The 19141-nt window shown below is 43.7% G+C and overlaps 1 long non-coding RNA gene across 1 annotated transcript in view; it reads right to left on the reverse strand.

Moving 5' to 3' along the window:
* The window catches only part of LOC103104143 (uncharacterized), a 43498-nt gene extending 25411 nt beyond the window's left edge, over window positions 1-18087 (reverse strand). Inside the window, exon 1 of the long non-coding RNA XR_001627398.2 lies at window positions 18029-18087. This is a non-coding gene — a long non-coding RNA (uncharacterized LOC103104143). The remainder of the gene's footprint in view (window positions 1-18028) is intronic.
* Window positions 18088-19141: the final 1054 nt, after the last annotated feature.

Here is a 19141-nt window from a genome sequence, read left to right on the forward strand (position 1 = left end):
AACACTCTAATGCAAATACTAACAACATGACAATGGGCTTGAATCAAGAACACATGTGAATCCCAGTGGAATCACATGTCGGCTATGGGAGGTGGGGGGGAAGAAAAGAAAATGATCTTTGTCTTTAATGAATAATGCTTGAAAATGATCAAATAAAATATTATAAATTTTTTTTAAAAATACTCTTTAAATGATCTCCTCTGATTGAATGCAATTCCTGGAGGACAAGGAATGTTTATCTTTCTTTCTTTGTATCCTTAACAGCAAGCAGAGTGCCAGGCACATTGTAGGAGTTTAATAGTTACATATTTATTGATCAATAATATTTTTGAAAACAGATTCCTGTTTTAAAGCACTTTGCAGGATGGTATTCATGTGTCACTCAAGATGTGCTAGCATCAGAAGTTGGAAATAATGTAGAGAAAACTCTTTTTCAGAGCTATATTGATTTCAGTGGCTTCTGAGGACCTTTCCAATCTTGAAAAGTCACAAAGGGACCCATTTAGGATTACAAGAAAAACAAACCATAGCAATTAGATATCCAGAAGTAGTTTGTAGGTTTAGAACTCAAAGAGACGGAGCCATCTAATGGTTTTACAGATGATAAAAGTAAGGCCCTGGGAAGTTAATGAATATATTTATGCTCATAAGGCCAGAATGTATCAGAGGAAGGACTGAACCAGATCCACTGCCTACAGAGTCAGCAATTTCTCCCTTCTGGGACACTGAGTGGTTTCTCCATCTCCAGAGATCTTTGAAGAAAAACTGAAGGCCCACCTGTCAAGTATTTAAAGAGGTGATTGTTTTGGGGTATGGATTGGAGTAAATAATAAGGGAAGAACCTTCCTCGGTGATTCTGTGGTTTCATTCAGAGTAGAAAAGGATATCATGAGCAAAGTCTTTGACAAAGTCTTTCTTGACATTCTTTGGGGAAAGCAGAGAACTGTGAGCTGACCAAGAGCATAGCTGGTGGAATTGGTGCTAACTGAAGAGCTGGGCCCAAAGAGGGATCAGTCATTAGTGGGTAAATGTCAAAGCTAGCCCAGGGTTCTGTGCCTGACTCTCGCTTCTGAGTGCTTTCAGCAGAATTGAATAGACATTACCAGTGCTTCCCAAATTTACAGGTGATACAAAGCCGGGGAAAATAAGGGAACATACAAGATGACAATAAGGATGTAAAAGATATGGGCAATAGCTCATGTTCACACAGTGCTTTAAGTTTTATGCGCTGCATAAGATGAAATTTAATAGGCTTAAATGTTGTCTTACACCTGGGATCCCCCCAAAATCAGCTGTAAAACACCGTATCTCTCTCTGGATGAGATGGTCATTGAACAAAAAGAGAGCTGGGAGAAGAGGGTTAATGAACCACAATCTAAATAGAAGTTAACGTGTGACAACAAGAAATGCAGTCTTGGTGCCCTCTTTATTAGAGGGCCCTAATGTTAAGGAGTAAGGAGGTGCATCCTCTGGCACACTGTGCTCTGCCCTGATCAGTAGTTATCTAGAGTGTTTAGCAAGAGGCTTAATGTTTTAGGAAGAAACTCCAGTTCATAGGAGGGCAGCCAGGATGATGAACAGCCTTGCCATCTTGCCTTCTAAGGACTGGTTGAAGAAAGTGGGGAAGCTTAGCTTGAAGAAGGGGTGACTCAGTCAGAGTGTGATCCCTTCCTACCTTTCTAGTCTTCTCTCAGCTCACACCCCTTTACCCACTCTATAACCCAATGGCCTCCTCACTAGTCCACACAGGACTCTCCAATTCCTGAATGTGCACATCCACTAGCTGTCCCCCATGCAATGGACTGCCCATAGATTCTTCCCTCTTATGAGAAGTCACCAAGCAAAGACTGAATGGCCACTTGCTGGAGGACTCTGAGATCCTGTGATTGTCCTCTTCTCTCCATATGTTGTGTATGATGGAAAGAACGTGATAATAAATTTAGGTAAGCTATAATTTACAATGCCTTTTAATGAGTTCCTCAAAGATAATTCTAACCAGAAACATCTGTGCCAGCCTTTCCCATGTTCATTTTCAGCTCCACGTTGAGGTGGGCCATCCTCTCAGGATTCCAGACTTGTTGATGTAACTCTCGTGGCTGTAGCAACATCACCACATGATCTCTCTCCTCCTCCCATGAATGTCCTTAATTAAATCTATTGGCTCGTTGCTTTGTTAGCCAGATTTCAGAATTTAGCCTTTTCAGCTTTACTTCCCACTTGGTCTGAGTTCCAGGTTCGATTTCCACAAGAAAAGATAGCGCAGATGTTCTCCAGGGCATAACATTTCCACCGTTCCTTCTTCCAGGACGTCCTACAATTTAGGAGCATTTGCCATACCCAGAGAGCTGCCATGAGCATGTCAGTCTTGGATGGGGAAGTCGGGCCTGGACTCCACTCTCAAGGGAGCTTGTTAAACAACCTGATGCTGGAGCTGCCCCTCCAAATATGCAGTCACTTTGCGTGACTCCATATATCTGTTTGATTGCTCCACAACATTTGTCAGCAGAGCACTCTCTTCGCCATTTGCACATCTTTCATTTCCCTTTGTAGATTAATTAGACACATATGCACATTTCCCTATCTGGAAAGGAATGCTGGCTTTGTCTTGTGTCTGTGTGCTCATCTTTGGGGTGTTCCAAATGCTGTCATGTAGAATCCAATGCAGGGCCAGCATGAAACTCTTAGAAGTGTCTCCCTCCCTGCCATAGGCAGTTGCCAGATTCTTGATGTACACAAAGGTGCCATTTACAGAGCTCTGAGGCACCGAGATTCATTCCTAAGACACTTGGAGGGATTCCAGCACTCCTTCCTCACCTGCTCATTTGTCCTGCACCCAAGTCATCGAATCATCAAGTCTTGGACCTGGCAGATCGCTTGCCTAACCCATCTGCCCCAAGTACAATAGCTGCAATCAAAGTGAATGCAGACTTGCTTCATGGTGTTCGGTTGGGCCACCAGCACCCACTTTGGACCATCAGAAATTGTTTGCCAAATCAGTCATCAATGAGTGGCCAAAGTTCCACTGAAAAGCATCTCAGTAACTGACCAGACTGGTCCTCACATATTAGGCACAGCCTGGAGTCAGGAGAATGGGAAGGGCGACCACCAGGACCCAGGATAGGAATGGGTGACTGGCTGCAGTGGCTGGCCACCACTGGCAGACATGTACCAGTGCACTGAATAGAGTGAGTCACCCAATGAGATTCTGAGGCAACGGCCACACTGTTATTTTTACTCGACGTGTGATTTCATCGTATTGGAAGTACAGAAGAAGAACCTCCCTTTGTCACTGCACAGCAGTTCTCCCTTATTTGCAACTTGAAGTTCTAGAGTTGGCTGGTGTCTTGAGGGGTTGAGTGACTTGCCCAGGGCCTCCCAATCAGATGAGTCAAAGTTGGGACTTGAATCCAGGTCAGCCTGATTCCAATTCAATCATTGCCATGCAAAATATAGTCTAGGACACAGAGAAGATTTCCTATAGAATGCAGGTTTTTCCAGGCTTCACCACCAGGTCTTTCTGATTCCAGGCCAATGTTCTGCCCATACCATGTCGCCATTTCTGCCAGATATGAGGTAGCACCTATGCTTGGAGAGGTGGACAGTTTTCAACCAAAGAATGTTCACAGACTGAAGCCACATTTTCCTTGCTGCCTCCTTATTACTAGTCCATCTAAGAAAGGGGGATCCTTTGGCAAAAAAGAGCCCCGTCTTCTGTTCATGGGTCCTGCCTGCGGAGTTCTCAGATAATGTTGTTGTTGCTTCATTCATAATTGAAGAAAATGCTCAAGTTCAATGAGAAACTATTGAAAATAAAGACGTCATCTCTTCCCATCCAAGTTCACAGATCACTCTAAAGTCTATCCACAGACCCCTCGGGGACCCAAGGACACCAGGTTAAGAATCTCCAGCCAAGATGAAGGCCGTAAATAGAAGAGGCATTTGGGGCCAGTTCAACAGTGGAAGAATTGATAGAAAAGTCACACAGCAACAGATAGACACTAAATGAGTCATTTCCTTTCCTCCTAAACCCCAGAGGACCTTCACCAGGCACCAAGGCAACACCCATGTACTCTGTGGTATTGTCGAGGGGCTAGTCAGGCATCCTCTTCCCCCAGATACTGCCTCTACCATTAGAAATTCATTCCTCTGAATAACATTAGGCCTCGGATTCCTGTTGGATTTGGGGGTTTTACTAGATCACGTTCATTTCTATTACTGCTCCTTGTACATTCACTCATTTGTAGAAAAACCACTTATTAAACACCTACTATGTGCCAGGCACTATGCTCTATACTGGAGTTGCAAAGGCAAAGTTCCTTCCTTCTAGGAGCCTATATGGGCACATAAATAGATATACCGAAAATAGATATTACCATCAAATTACTTGGACTGAGGCAAAGTCAGCTTTATTAACTCCTTTGGGAACTGGGATGGAGTCTGACTTGCCTGATTAATACCAGCTTTGTGCCTCTAGACAAGTACCTCATCCTCTTCGAGTCTTGAAAACTCTTTGAGTTTCCTCGTTTGGAGAAATGGCTACAATAATATTGGTTTTCTCCATGTTTTCATAAGAAAGGGACTTTGCCAACTCTAAAGCTATTAAACTCTAAAAATGCCACTGCATAGAGTTATAGATGTCTACCTAGACGGGAGTCACAGGTCTTCAAGTCCAATTCATTCATCAAACTGATGGGGAAAAGAATGAGACTCAAAGGGATAAGTGACTTTCCCAAAGTAGTATATAATTGGCAGAATTGTGATGCGAATCCAAGTGCTCACAACCAAATGCAGCCCTCATGCTCCTCCGGTGCTCCTCCTAAATTCTTAAATGTTTCTTCTCAGATGCACAAGCTCCAAGAGACTTATGACAGCTGGCCATCACCACTGTGCTAGGCATGCTTTCATACTGATTCCAGATTGCAGGTTCCCAGGCCATAGCAGAATGCTACCTTGCCTAGAACCCTGAATTTCTAATGCCTACTCTGGACTGTATCTCTGCTTGTGTCCCTTGCCCAGCTTGAATGCCTGAATTCCAACCCAAACCATCTATTTTGCCTCCAAACTTCTCTTACAATTTAATTTGATGCTCCAGTCTCTGGCCAAAGTTCCACTAAATTTAGAGTCATAAAACCCATTGAATCCTACTTGCTAGGCAACCTTAGGTACATCCCTATCCCTTTTGGTCCTTAATTTCCCTCTATGTAAAATGAAAGGGCTAGAATAAATGATAATAAATTATATATGTATATATATATATGTGTGTGATATCTATATCGTGTGTGTGTGTGTGTATGTTCTGTCTAGAGTTAGCATTTTGCCTCATTGTCCCCATCTGGTCCAATTAGATAGATAAAAAGTGATTTAGTGGAATAAATGAATATGGCTTATTCTATTCACTAGAGAAGAACATGCTTTTAATTATGTATTCCAGAATAATTAAATAAAAATTGCCTCCCATTCCTTCCTTCCAGAGGCCTTGTGAATTCAACTGGTTTTGTCTATTTGAAAAGAATCATCCAGATCTTAAATTTGTTAGAGTCCTCAGATGGTTTCTTTCTTTGCCGGGCTGTGGGGACAAGGGCATGGGAAAGTCCCCCTAATAAGGACACTGAAGTCAGGGGAGCTAGTGCAGAAAGAGGGCTTCTATGTCTTTTTCCACCATTGAAAGCCTTGCACCATCATATGTTCATGACAGCATTGTAATTGACTTTTGTTTCCCTGTCCCTGGCAGATTAGATCTATTAGCATGTTATTAAGAAAATAAAGCCCTACATTATTCTTCCCATCCCTGCCCTCAGTCTTCTTTGCTCCTAAATGACACACCTCCAGATATCTTTCTCTGATCCATTCTGTAAATGTTAGGTGTAGAGAGCAAACCTACCAAAGACCTTTAGAATTGTAGCCATGTGGCTTTCAAAGGAAAGGAGATTGAAAAAGCACTTCTTTCTCTTGCATCCTCTTTCCTTCGTTGTGAGCCATTGTTGATAAAACAAGATGCTTGTGCCTTAATTACTCTTGAATGTGGCATAAAAGATGAGTGCCCTGCTGGGAGTCCTAAAATATTTAAACCCCAAAGGCAACTCAGCTCTCCCATCAAACTTGACGAATGCTTACCCAGAGATAGATGTGTACACGTGGGGCGAAGCTCTTTTGGAATCCTTCAGCCAAGTGAAACTTTGCCTTACAATAAGGCACAGAGAAATTATTCCAAAGACCTTCATTTGTCAAGATCCTGACTCTTGAAGATTTCTAATACTGACCAGCAGAAGATGGAAGGATCCATCTTTGATTTTGAACAAGATTTTCCATTTGACTCTCCTTCCTGGAGTCAGGTGGACCCTAGTGACCAGTTCCTAACTCAAGGGGACAATTTTGCACTTCACTGCCAGTCTTTAGAAGAGCATCTGTCACCTTGGCCTTCTTTTTCACCTCAGCCCATCTTTTCTGACACTCAAATATCACTCCCTGACCTGGACACCCAGATGATGCAGCTTCAGGGAAGTGCTGAACTGGACAGCTCCTTCTCAGTCCAACCCCTGGATGACAAGTCCAAGGACCCCAGTCCTCTAGTCCCTCCTCACCTCTACAAGGTGCAAAGACATGCCGCCAACATCAGGGAAAGGAAGAGGATGCTCAGTATTAATTCTGCCTTCAATGAACTCAGGTGCCATGTGCCAACTTTCCCATATGAAAAGCGGCTCTCAAAGATTGACACCCTTAGGTTAGCCATTGCCTACATTGCCCTACTCAGGGACATCCTAGTCTCAGGCTGTGATCCCAAGTCATATATAGATCAGTGCATGAAAGATGGATATAAGTGTCAGAAGGATGCCATTTGGAACACTAGTGGTAAGTATGGCATTAATACAAGAGCTTTTATTTCTTAGAAAAATGATGCATCAGATGATGGGCCTCAGACATGAATGTTAGCCCACATTAGTTTAGCATCTGAAGCTACATCATTTGGACACTTGCCCATGCAGCTAAATGCTATTTTAGTTAGTGTAGCAGCATACAGGCTATTGCAAATGTGGCTGGGGATGCTAACTGAAATGGATCCTTGTTACTAAAAATGAAATCCAGCAAGCTTAGGATCTGGAAGTCAGTGAAACAGCTGATGGGTTACTGGACTGTGGTTTTCTTTTGGTCATTTTATAGTTGGGTTTTCTAATTCTTTACTAATAGCAAACAATGGGGATAGTGTCTGTGGGTCAATATTGCCTTGCATTTTCCAGTTCTTGTTTTTAGGCTAAAAGTTCACAACATAAACTTTAGTCAGTTATCAAACTATAAAACACACACACACACACACATTGATTCCTGAGATGGTACACCTTTCCTATCTGTGTAACAGAGAGTGCTTTTAGGTTTGAATCAATCCCAGCACAAATGGTTTCTTAATAGAATTCATGTTGAAGCCCAGGATCATTGGATCCCAAAGTAGCAAAGCAATTCAATGCCTGACTTTGCAAGCTCTAAAGACTTGAAAAGACACAAACGTCCCAGTGGGAAGAGAAATCAGTAACTTCCTTTACGGGAGAAATGATGAGGCTCAATGAACTTGGATGTTAGATGATCAAAAAAGGAGAAAATAATAATGTCTAGGAAAGGAAAGAGGAAAATCCGGGTTCATAGGCTCTATATACTATATGGTATTCCACTGGCACTGCGCTCAGAGCTGGCCGTGCCATTACTTTCAGAAATCAAGCTTCAAAGCTCAAAGCTGCAGACATGGAATCGGCTGGTGGCTGGACTCTTAGCTAAGCATTGTTTTTGATCATGTCAGCCGAGATGAAATTCATGAATTCACTTCTTTGTCCCAGTAGTTTCTCTGGTGCATCTGCAGCCAGTGTTTCCACTCCCATGGAAAGCTTTTCAAATGAATACACTTGGTCAAGTTCGGTTTGAATATATCCTGCTCAGTCCTGCCCTGCCCTCCCCCCAATTCTCTTCTGCTCCTTGCAGATCTGACAGCTCGCCTCTCCTGGATCAAGTGGAATTAGAGAGATGTCCCAGGGAAGTAAGGATCGCTTCTGAAGATACAGCTGCTGGATTCTCATCATCGCCAATGAAAGATACCAGCCCAATGCAACTGGGTGTCTGCCTGCCTGCCTGCCTGCCTGGCCCAACAAGAGGCAGGTGGGGAGACAGAGGGTGGGAAGGGGGTTTGAAGCAATGGGGATTCCTCCCCAATTGCAAAGTTCCCTTTCCTCTTTCTTTATCAATCTCCTTTCTCTCTTTGTGGTGTGTGTGTGTGTCTGTGTGTGTGTGTGTGTGTGTGTGTGTTTGTGTGTGTAGGGGGGAGTGCCTTCTTTTCAGTTACCAAACACACATTATAATAAATGAAACTGATACTTTTTAGGAAAGGAAAAAGGAATGGCATCATAGACCCGTTTCTGGATGGGATCTTTGAGGGAATTTAGCCTGATCCTCTCATTTTACAGATAAGGCAACTGAGTCTAAGGGTATTGACATCACTTAGAATCAAACAATTATGGATCTACTCCTGCAATGACTTTAGAGGTCATTTAACCCAACTCACTAATTTTATAGATTTGTAAAAATGAGTCCTGGGAAGTTGGTTGACTTGCCTGAGGTCAACAGCATATATGCTTGGTTTCAGTACTGTGTGGGTTCAAATCCTACTTTTGTCACACAGTGGCAGGTGGCTCAATCAGTTATCCCCTCTGAGCCTTAAGCAGTCCCCCAAAATTTATTTAATAAAGATGATTTCATTGTATTCAGTGGATGCTAGATTTTAGAGCTACTTAAGACTTTAGTGAGCATCTATTTTATTCCCTTCATGTTACAGAGGGAGAAATTGAGACCTAAGAAAAGGAAATTATTTACTCTACAGCATACAGAGTAGCACATGGCAAAGCTGAGATTCCAAACCTATAAGCTCTCAATTCGCTTCAGCAAGAATTTATTAAATTCCTACTATGTGTATGACTTTTTCATATGAGAAAATGTGGAATATTTTGTGATTAAATTGGTATCTAAACGTCAGCTCTTATTATTTCATTCTCAACTTAATTTCATGGTGTTTAGAGAGAAATGAACCTGGAATAAGCCACTGTTTGCTGTGATTCTTCCATGCTCTGTGACTAGTCAGACAAGTGGGAGAAATGATTTCTTTTCATAATTGAATAAAAGTATCAAGATTCTTAGTGTTGTCATTCTTTGATAAGCTGCCCATCTTTTGGTGCTTTCAATGCATCTGTATTTGGGGAGTGCTCATTTCCTGATTAAAGACCACTGAACAGAGGAAGTCAAACAATTAAACTCATAGTGCTTTAGACTATTTTTCTCATGACTACCATGAGGTCCTTCCAGCCCACCAGCCTTGCAGATGTGTCAATACGACACCTAATGAGAACCCAGAATTAAAAATCCTTGCTTTGTCGATCTGATATAGAAGGAAGTGCCTCAAATGATTCTTTTTTAGAAGTAGGATTGGACTGGATGGCACGGTTGTTTTGTATTTGTAAAGGCCTGGCCTAATTAATAAACTGCATCAATTTTGTTATCTAGGAACAGGAGAGAAAAAAAAGAACCATGGTTTCATCAGTATAGGAAACTCCTGGTTAGGAACTCTTCCTCTAAAAGTGAAGGAATTGATACTTTCTAAGTGTGTGATCCTGGGCAAGTCATGTAGCCCCAATCCCTAGCCCTTAAAGCTCTTCTGCCTTAGAACCAATACATAGTACTGATTCTAAGATGGACATTGAGAGTTTGCAAAACAAAGTGGACTGGCAAAAATTAGGTTTAGATCAATATCTCACAACCTATATCAAGATAAGTTTAAAATGGGCAAATAAACATAAAGAGTAATATTATAAGCAAATTAGGTGAACATAGAATAGTATGCCTGTCAGCTCTATGGAGAAGGGAAGAATTGAACACCAAGTAAGAGAGAGAGAACATTACGAGATATAAAATGAATAATTTTGATTATATTAAGTTAAAAAGGGGTTGTACAAACAAAACCAATGCAACCAAGATTAGAAGGGAAGCAATGAACAAAAAACTAATAAATTTCTCTAGCAAAGGTCTAATTTCTCAAATATATTTTGATCAAATTTAAAAGAAATCAAATCACTCCCCAATTAACAAATGGTCAAGGGATATGAATAGGCAGTTTTCAGATGAGGAAATCAAAACTGTCAATAATTATATGATAAATGTTCTAAATCCTTCCTGATTAGAGAAATGCACATCAAAATAGTTCTGAGATACCACCTTACACCTAGCAGAGTGGCCAATATGGACAGTAAAGGAAAGTAATAGATGTTGGAGGGTGTGTGGCAACATTGGAGCCCTAGTGCATTGCTCCTAAAGTCGTGAATCAATCCAGCCATTCTGGAATGCAATTTGGAACTCTGCCCAAAGGGCTTTAAAAGAATACCTGCCTCTTGATCCAGCAACACCACTACTAAGCTGGTATCACAAAGAGATTTAGAAAAATGGGAAAGGATCTGTTTCTACAAAAATATTTATAGCCACACTTTTTGAAGAGGCGAAAAATTGGAAAATGAGGTGGTGTCCCTCGATTATAGAATGGCTGAACGAATTGTGGTATAGGATGATGATGGAATACTATTGTGCTTTAAGTAATGATGAACTAGAGGAATTCCATGTGACCTGGAGAGACCTCCATGAATGGAGGCATAGTGAAATAAGCAGAACCAGAACATTATACACAGTAACTGAAACATTGTGGGATGATCGAAGGTAATCGACTTTCCTACCAATAGCAATGCAATGATCCGGGACAATTCTGAGGGACTCATGAGAAAGAAGACTATCCACATTCAGAGGAAGAACCGTGGGAGCAGACATCCAGGAGAAAACATGATTTATCACTTTTTTATATCGGTATATGTTTGGGGGGGTTTGGTTTTAAAAGATTACTCTATTACAAAAAAAAAATGAATAACATGAAAATGGGTTTTGAATGGTACTACAAGTATAACTCAGTGGAATTGCTTGTCAACTCTGGGAGGGGGGAGGAGAAAGGGGAGGAAGACAACATGAATCATGTAACCATGGAAAATTTTTTAAAATAAAAGTCTAAAAAAAATTAAATCCAAAGTGAAGGAGTTGGTTCTTGATTTCCACTTTATGTAGTTTCAGAGAGTAACCTGGAGCCCTGAGAAGTTGGCTTACCCATGGATATACAGTATTAGTATGAGTTGTAGGAAGGTTTTCTGGAACCCAGGTCTTCTGGGGGGAAAAATCCCTCTGTATTTCCTTAATGTAATAATTCTGTTTTTCTTGTTGTTTTTTAAACTCTTAACTTCCATTTTAGGATCAGTGCTATGTATTGGTTCCAAGCAGGAGACTAGTAAGGACTAAGCAATGGGGATTAAGTGACTTATCCAGAGTCCCATAGCCAGAAAGTGTGGGAGGCCAGATTTAAAACCCAAGACCTCTCATCTCCAGGCTTAGCTCTCAATCCACTAAGCCACCTAGCTGCCTCATTGCTGTCATTGTTTACTAGACCAGTGACTTCATCATTGAGGAGTTCTTCTGATATGAAATCTCTCCCAGTTGCAGGACTACAATTTATATCCCTAGAAAGTTTCCTGGGGCACCAAGATGTTGATGAACATGCTCGAGGCCACACAGATAATACATGTCAAAGATGGAACTTGAACCGAGATGTTGTTGACTCTAAGACTACTCTCTATTCACTGTGCCATTTACTGAGGGGAGGACTGTGCTGAGGGCAGCAGTTGGGCCTCTCTCATCTCAGATAGTAGCAAGAGCACTGGCTGGGAAAGCAGCACACCTGAATTTGAATTTTGCCTCCAGCTCTGTGACTGAGGTCAAACCATTTTGCTTTCCTTGTTCTCATTCCCTTCCTCTATAAACTGGGACAATAAGCTTATATGACCTAATTCACTAGACCGCTTTAAGGAAAGGACACCCTTCTCCTTCATGTTGGAACCCAGTTAGCTGTGCTCTAGCATTTAATAAACTCCAGTCAAATATTTCAATTAGGCATTGAGCTTTGCTTTCAATTGGTCGTGATGTGTGTGGTAGCTCTTATCCCCAAATTACCCATGTTACGGACATTTGCCACAGAATGTTAGGAGACAAGCAGGAAACTGAACATCTCTAGAGACTCTAAAACTATTACCTTAAACCTCTCCATTCAGATTTCTCTGCCTCCAATTATCTGTTTATATTCTATATGGGCAAATCATCTCTGTCTCAAGGCTGCATTACCCCTGCCTCTGTTATTCATTTTATAACTCCTTCCCTTTTTAGGACAATTCTGATCTCTTCATTTTTCTGCTTTCAATTTCTATTCTATAATTTCTAATTGTGTTGCTACATCATATCGCTCCATTTATGACTAAACTCATTTGAGTTTATTTCTAATTCCAATAATATCTCTTTTCCTTTCCCCACTGTTTATGTTTCCCACATAAGGAAATGTAGCAAATATTCATTGAAATGAATCACAATCCTTTCCATGTTGAGTTCATTATTCTTTCCCACTGAGGTATACTACCTATAAAATCCAGCCTATCGACATAGCTCTCTTAGTTCCATGTGGTCAATACTTGGCACATTTTTCATTTTGGCATAATATGAAATTATGGTTTCAACAGCTGTAAAACTGACAGATTACCAAGTGTATCCTTTCTTTCTAACCCATTGTTTTCTTTTTCTAAGTCCTCACTTTCCATCTTAGAATCAAGACTGGGTGTTGGTTCCAAGGCAGAAGAGTAGTAAGGGGTAGGCAATGGGGGTTAAATGACTTGCCCAGGGTCACACAGTGAGGAAGTGTCTGAGGCCAGATTTGAACCCAGGACCTCCTGTCTCTAGGCCTGGCTCTCAATTCACTGAGCCACCAACCTGGCCTCCCCATATTTTCAAATTTCTTCACAATATCTCAGTGCTAGAAAGATCTCAGAGGCTCTTTCTATATTTTCATAGAGAGCTTCCATCACTGGGAAAGTCATCATGTTCCAAGGCCTGTTTTGCTTTTGGATAATTCCAATTAGTAGGATTTTTTCCTGAAAACAAACTGGAATCTTTTTCTTGGAAACTTTTGTTTGTTACTCCCAGTTTGGAGCAATTGAGCCAAGCAATACAAGATGATGTCCTGTCTTCAATATGCCACCCAGAATTGAATGCAATATGATGGAAGCAAACTAAGCAGGGCAAAGAGGAGGAAGACTGCCATCTCACTAGTCTTGGGGTCATAGATTAAGTTCTAGAAGGGACTTAAGACCCCATCCAGAACAACATTTTCCTTTTATAGATGAGGAAACTGAGGCCAGGAGGAAGTGAATGGTTCAGTATTGCACAGGCTAGAAGGGTCAGAACCCATCAGGAACTCCAAGTCAGTCTATCACCAAGACTCTCTTCCTGCAGCCCAAGATTCCCCCAGTCTTCTCAGCTGCCCTATCACACCATTGGCTACTCTGCCCCAACTCTTTGAGCCTCCACCTCTGCTTAGCTCCCCTGTTACAGAGCCACTGAGTATAAACTGGACCTGGAATCGAGCTGGCTCTAGAATGATCATGATTAATAGCCAGTATTTGTGTAACCCTTTACGATTTGCATCTGTGTGTGTGTGTGTATCTTTTGATCCTCACAACCACCAGGCATTGTAGATTCTATTATTGTCATCCCCATTTTACAGTGAAGGAAACCGAGGCAAATCCAGGGGAAGTAACTTGCCCAGGGTTACATCGCTAGTGTAAAAAATAGAATCAAATCCAGGACTCCAATCCCCAGAATCCTTTGCTCCACTTCCCCAGAGTGCTTTGTAATCACACTGAATTCTTGCCTGGGCGAGAACACAAATAATTATTTAAAGGAGTTCTCTGCCTACTGAGGGGTCTTTTGGACTTCTGTTTTGGATCAGAGGCATCTCTTCCATGATGTGAGATTATCTTGTCTAGGCCTCTCTGGCCTAGGCACGTGTTTTCTTATCCTGTATTTTCCTTAATCTTTAATAAACCTCATAAAAATATAATACTCCTTGCAGAGAGAAACTAATTTCTACCTGCCTCAGTTTCCCTAAATTTTAATCTTTACACTAGTAAGTGTCTGAGATGGAATTTGAACGCTGATCCTCCTGATGACTCTAAGGCTACCAGTCAGTGCCCTGCAGCATCTCGTTTCCCTCTTGGTGGGGGGGGGGGGGGCTGGTATCACCCAGCCTCTACCAGAAGAGCCCATGGCCTCTAGGCTCAAATGAAAGTGTAAAATGTGTAAGTTAGAAATAGAGTCAACTGCCACGTGACTGTATCCAAGGGCCACTGCAAAGGGTCTCCCCTCAGTGATCTCCACCATCTCCATCACCAAAAGGGTTGAAGGCCCAGAAACTGGGGGGGGGGGGCTTTTTGACTCCACTCACCGACCACATGGTCTTTGCTGATTGCCCCAAAACCTGGAAAGAAGGCCCTCGAGAAGGCAATGAACATGCCAAGGATGGAGAGACAAGAAGGCTCCTAGGGTCAAAAGGGCCAGAAAGGGAGAGGCTGGGTGAGGACTTCATCCCAGGCACGGGGAGCGAGGACAATCCTTTGGGTCGGTCTATAGTACACATTGGAGAGTGGCAGGAGATATGGGCAAGAACATGGGCACCACCAGGTTGGAGAAAGCCTTGTGTAGCAGTCCACCCATAGCTATGGGCAAGGGAAACAGTTAGTGTGTACAGAGTGGCTTAGAAGAGAGCATGCTCAGTCTTGCGCATGGCTGGGAGAGCCTCTGACCCTTGACCCCAGCTTCCCCCAGGTTAGGCGGGAAAACAGGTTTCTTTGTGCTCACCTGGCTAAGAGAAACCACACCTATGCCTTGTCATTATCCAATGATAATCATCCCTATGTATTGTGTATATTTGCATATCAAAGAGATTAAATACAGGGCGCAGCAAGCTCCGCCCCTCTCTTCCTTGCTTGGATCTCAGCTCTCACTGATGCCTGTCCTTGCTGGAGGTGGCCAAGCTCCATCTTTGATTCCGTTCCTTCTCTACCTCTCCCACCTGGGACCTGGCCTTCGGCCAGGCACTCTCTTCTCTCTATCATGTCTCCGACCTGTGTGGTATTAAATTTGGATCATTGGACGGTACAAGCCTTCTGAGTAGTCCACTGATCGGAGTTTCTGCCGTGGCTCCTTGATAATCAATAAGGCCTGCGTTTCTGACTCATTCCTGCCACCTCATATCTCTAACTTGGCTCCGCCATCCCCCTCGCGGCATCCAGAACTTCTATCCTTCCTCTATCTTCCTACCTTGAGGCTTCTCGTGGGTTCGAGGAAGCTTCACCTTGGATGCCCGGCAGAGGAGGAGGGAGGCCTCGACTCATGTGGTAACATGGATCCATTCAGAGGGTGAAAGGACAAGCTCTGGGCAAGCCATATTAGTGTGGCCCTGGCATGAAGGCTGGAGACTGGGGGGGGGGGGGGAGCAAGAGGCACGAGGCTCTGGGGATTGTTGTGAGCAGAAGGTCCTTTCTGGAAGATGGTCCCTGAACACTCTGGCCGGGCATTAGAAGTCTGAGCTTCTGAACGGAGGTGCCAGGGGCAGGCGGAATCCAGAGAATTCAAGGAACGGGTGAAGCCGGGCTCTGGAAGGTCCAACAGACGCTTCAGATCTGGGGAAAGTGAGGAACAGGGAGTCAAACAGGCATCCGGAGACCATCAGCCCCATTCTGCACCTTCCAGGGAGGTCCGTGTTTTATGCTCAGTCTGGGAAGCTTTCCCCACGGCCCAGCCTTCCTTAAGGTAGCTCTGGCTAGCCTTTGTGCCATGCCACCACTACCCTTGGAGGGATGCCCGTCTGACAAAGCTGGGCACCACTCTCCTCTAGCTGGGGTGCGGTCTGGGGCTTGGTGGCTGTTGTCGCTGTACACAGAAGGACATGATGGCTATTGCTTATTACCCAAGTCCATCCTATTCCACTAACAATGTACAGTTGGGTTAGAATTCCGAGGCCCTGGGTTCCAATCCTGGTTCTGCTGCTTATTTCTTATAAGGCTTCGGGCAAGTCATTGCCCCTCTGTGTTCTCCCTGAGTCAAAGGAAGGGTTTGGAGTCATTTCCCTCCACTATCTCTTTGATCTCTAAATTCTATGATCCTGTTAATAATAATTAACTGTTTCTGATGGTGAAAAGAAATTTATATAGTGAGTAAAGCAATGTGCCTCTAGCTGTCTGCCAGCCCCACCTGGAATGGATTTCCCATAAAGTGCTGCGGCCCCAGAGCTGCTAATGAAATGGGGGGGGGGATTTCAGCTCCTGGGTTAATTGGGTCTCACTGAGGACTCATTTACTGCCTGCCCTGCACATTGCAGGCTCTCCTGATTCCAGATCTCAGCTTCCCTCAGTTTTTCTCTTGCTTTCTTTCGGAGAGGCAGGGATCATCCTAGGTCTGGAATCAGGAAAGATCTGAGTTTGAGTCCTGAGAGAATGTGAGCTCCCTGAGGGCAAGGCTTCTTTCCCTTTTGTCTTTGTACCCCCAGAGCCACGAGAGAGTGCCAGGCACAAAGCAGAGGTAGGCTGATTGAATTCAGTTTGGCTCTGAAGTTTGGAAACTTGTGTGACCCTGAGCAAGTCACCTGATTGCCTTCTCTGAATCTTAAGTTCATCATCTGTAAAATGAGAATGGTGGCACTTCTAAAACCAATGGGCTGAATTGTTAGGGGGAAACCATTCTGTCGCCCTTCAGGACCAGAGAGGGAGGGACTCCTGGATTCGGTCCTTTTCTATGCCCCTCGCCAATTTCTCCCCATTTCTTCTTCCTTCTTCCTTCTTCCTTCTTCTTCTTCTTCTTATTCTTCCCCTTCCCACTTCTGCACCTCTAAACAAGGGGCTTCAATAGCCATTTACTCTAACTCCCATTTCCACTGGGAAGGACAATGGAAGCCCAGAAAGCTCAGTGGCCTCCCTGAGAGGATCACACAGAAACAGAATCTGGATTTGAACTCAGGTCTCCCAATTTTAAAATCAGTGGATTCTCCACCATGCCACATTGCTCCTCTGGCCTCTCTAGGAGAGCAATTAGAAGTGATTTGACTGGCTACACGGCCTTCTGTCTCTGTTCATGGGAAACTCCACAGGGTGAGGGGAGAGAACGTGAAACATGCTTCCTTCCTCCTTCCTGTTGGACTAAGCTTTAAGATGCTATCCAACCCACAGCCATTAACATGTATTAAGTTCCTGCTGCATACAGGCATTATCCTGCATGGTGGGAATACACAGCTTAGCAAAAACAGGCCAGCTCCTGCTGGATGCATTCTACTCTGTGCTGCCAAGTTATTTCTGGTTGCTTATCACCTCATGGGCAGGCCAGACAATAAACACTGGTGCACTCTCTCTCTCTCCCTCTGTGTCTCTTTGTCTCTCTGTCTCTCTCTCTCCCTCTGTCTTCCTCTCTCTCCCTCTCTTTCTCCCCCCCCCCTCTCTCTCTCCCCCCCCCTCTCTCTCCCCCCCCCTCTCTCTCGGTCTGTCTCTGTCCCTCCCTATCTGTCTGTCTTTCCTTCTCTCTCTCCATTCATCTCTCTGTCTCTCCCTCCCTGTCCCTGTCTCTCTCCCCCCCACCCAGTCTCCATCTCTGTCTCCCTCCCCTTCTCTCTCTCCCTCTCCCTCCCCTTCTCTCTCTCCCTCCCCTTCTCTCTCTCCCTCCCCTTCTCTCTCTCCCTCCCCTTCTCTCTGTCTCTCTCTCTCACACACACACACCCATCACGGATTCAGTTTATTGTTTCCCGTCCTCTTCTGTCCCATCTGCCCAAGCTGCCAGTGTATCTCATGTGGAAAGCAAGTTCCTGCCCGGTTGGTGAAAGCATGACCACTTCAAGCATCTGCCTGTCTCTCTCTCCTTACAAAATGCATGCAGCCTACCTGACTACCCCTCGGGGAAGGGAGAGAGAGAATCTGAATGGCAAAATGTCAGGAAATGATGGTTAAAAAAACTAAAATTCAAATGAAAAAAGTAGGAAAAGAGGGAAAAGCCATAAAAATGAAAAACAAACAAACATATGGCCATGAGTCCAAAGAAAGCCTACCTGACTGATGAGCGCGTTGTCTCTGAAAGCACGAGGACCAGCATGCAGATCCCTGGTCTGATCCTTGCTTGCTGTGTGCTTCAGGCAAGTGTTTTGACCTCTCTGATTATCATTTTAGTCAGCTGTAAAGAGTAGCAGCTGCAGACACTCTATCACAGCACTATTAGGAGGCTAAGACAGTGTCCTTCCTGGGGAAGAAACGCATCTTCAGCATCCCAAGCCTGGATTTGAACCCTGTGGTTGTCATTTCATCTTGGTGCATCCTTGGGAAAGCTCACTACCTCTCAGGGCCTCACTTTCCTCTTCTGGAAAATGAAAGATTTGGGGGAGGCGATATGGACCTAAGGGTCCTTCGACCTCTAAGCCCAGGATCCTGGGCATGAGGCAACAGATGTGTTCTGTAAAGTCTCCTGTACTTGGAAAAAGCCAGCGATGCTCTTTTCAAAAAAGCAAGACGTGTTCCTTGCCCTGATGCTTCTTTGCCCCTAAAAGATCTGCCCGAGAGGAACCTGGGAAACGGAGCCAGGATGGAGGAACTCGGGGCGAGACAGAGCAGTCCATCCCACTTATCAAAAAATAACATGTTTGGTTTTTTCAAAACATTTTCTGTTTCTCACATCACCAGAGGATTCCGTTCTCCTCTCCCTCCCAGAGAGCCACCCTATGTGCCACAGTATTTGTTGGAGAGAAAAACAAAATATCAGATTAAGGGGTTGATACACTGAAAAAACCTGAAAACATGTTCAGTGTGCAGTGTGTACCTTTCATCTCGATAAAGGAATGGGTTGCACCCCCCCTACTTTAGACACAAGGAAAAGCAGACCCAGGGAAGTGAAAGGACTTGCCCAAGGTCACACAATAGGCATGTGTCCAAGGCAGAACCTACCTCAGGTAGGACTGGGGTTCAATGGACAGCAATAACCTCAGGGGTAGGGCAATAGGTTCCATTTGCACCTCTGCCATTTATTCCTCATTTACCCTAAGGAAAGGCATTCTCTCTCCCTTTTTCATTATTGTTCAAATGAAGGAGTCACAGCAGACAGCCTCTAAACTTTTTGGAAGGGGCCATTTTCATTTTTATGTCAAAATGTATTTATTATTTAAAATTCTCAG

The sequence above is a fragment of the Monodelphis domestica genome, chromosome 2 (genome assembly GCF_027887165.1).
Source record: "Monodelphis domestica isolate mMonDom1 chromosome 2, mMonDom1.pri, whole genome shotgun sequence".
NCBI lineage: Eukaryota > Metazoa > Chordata > Mammalia > Didelphimorphia > Didelphidae > Monodelphis > Monodelphis domestica.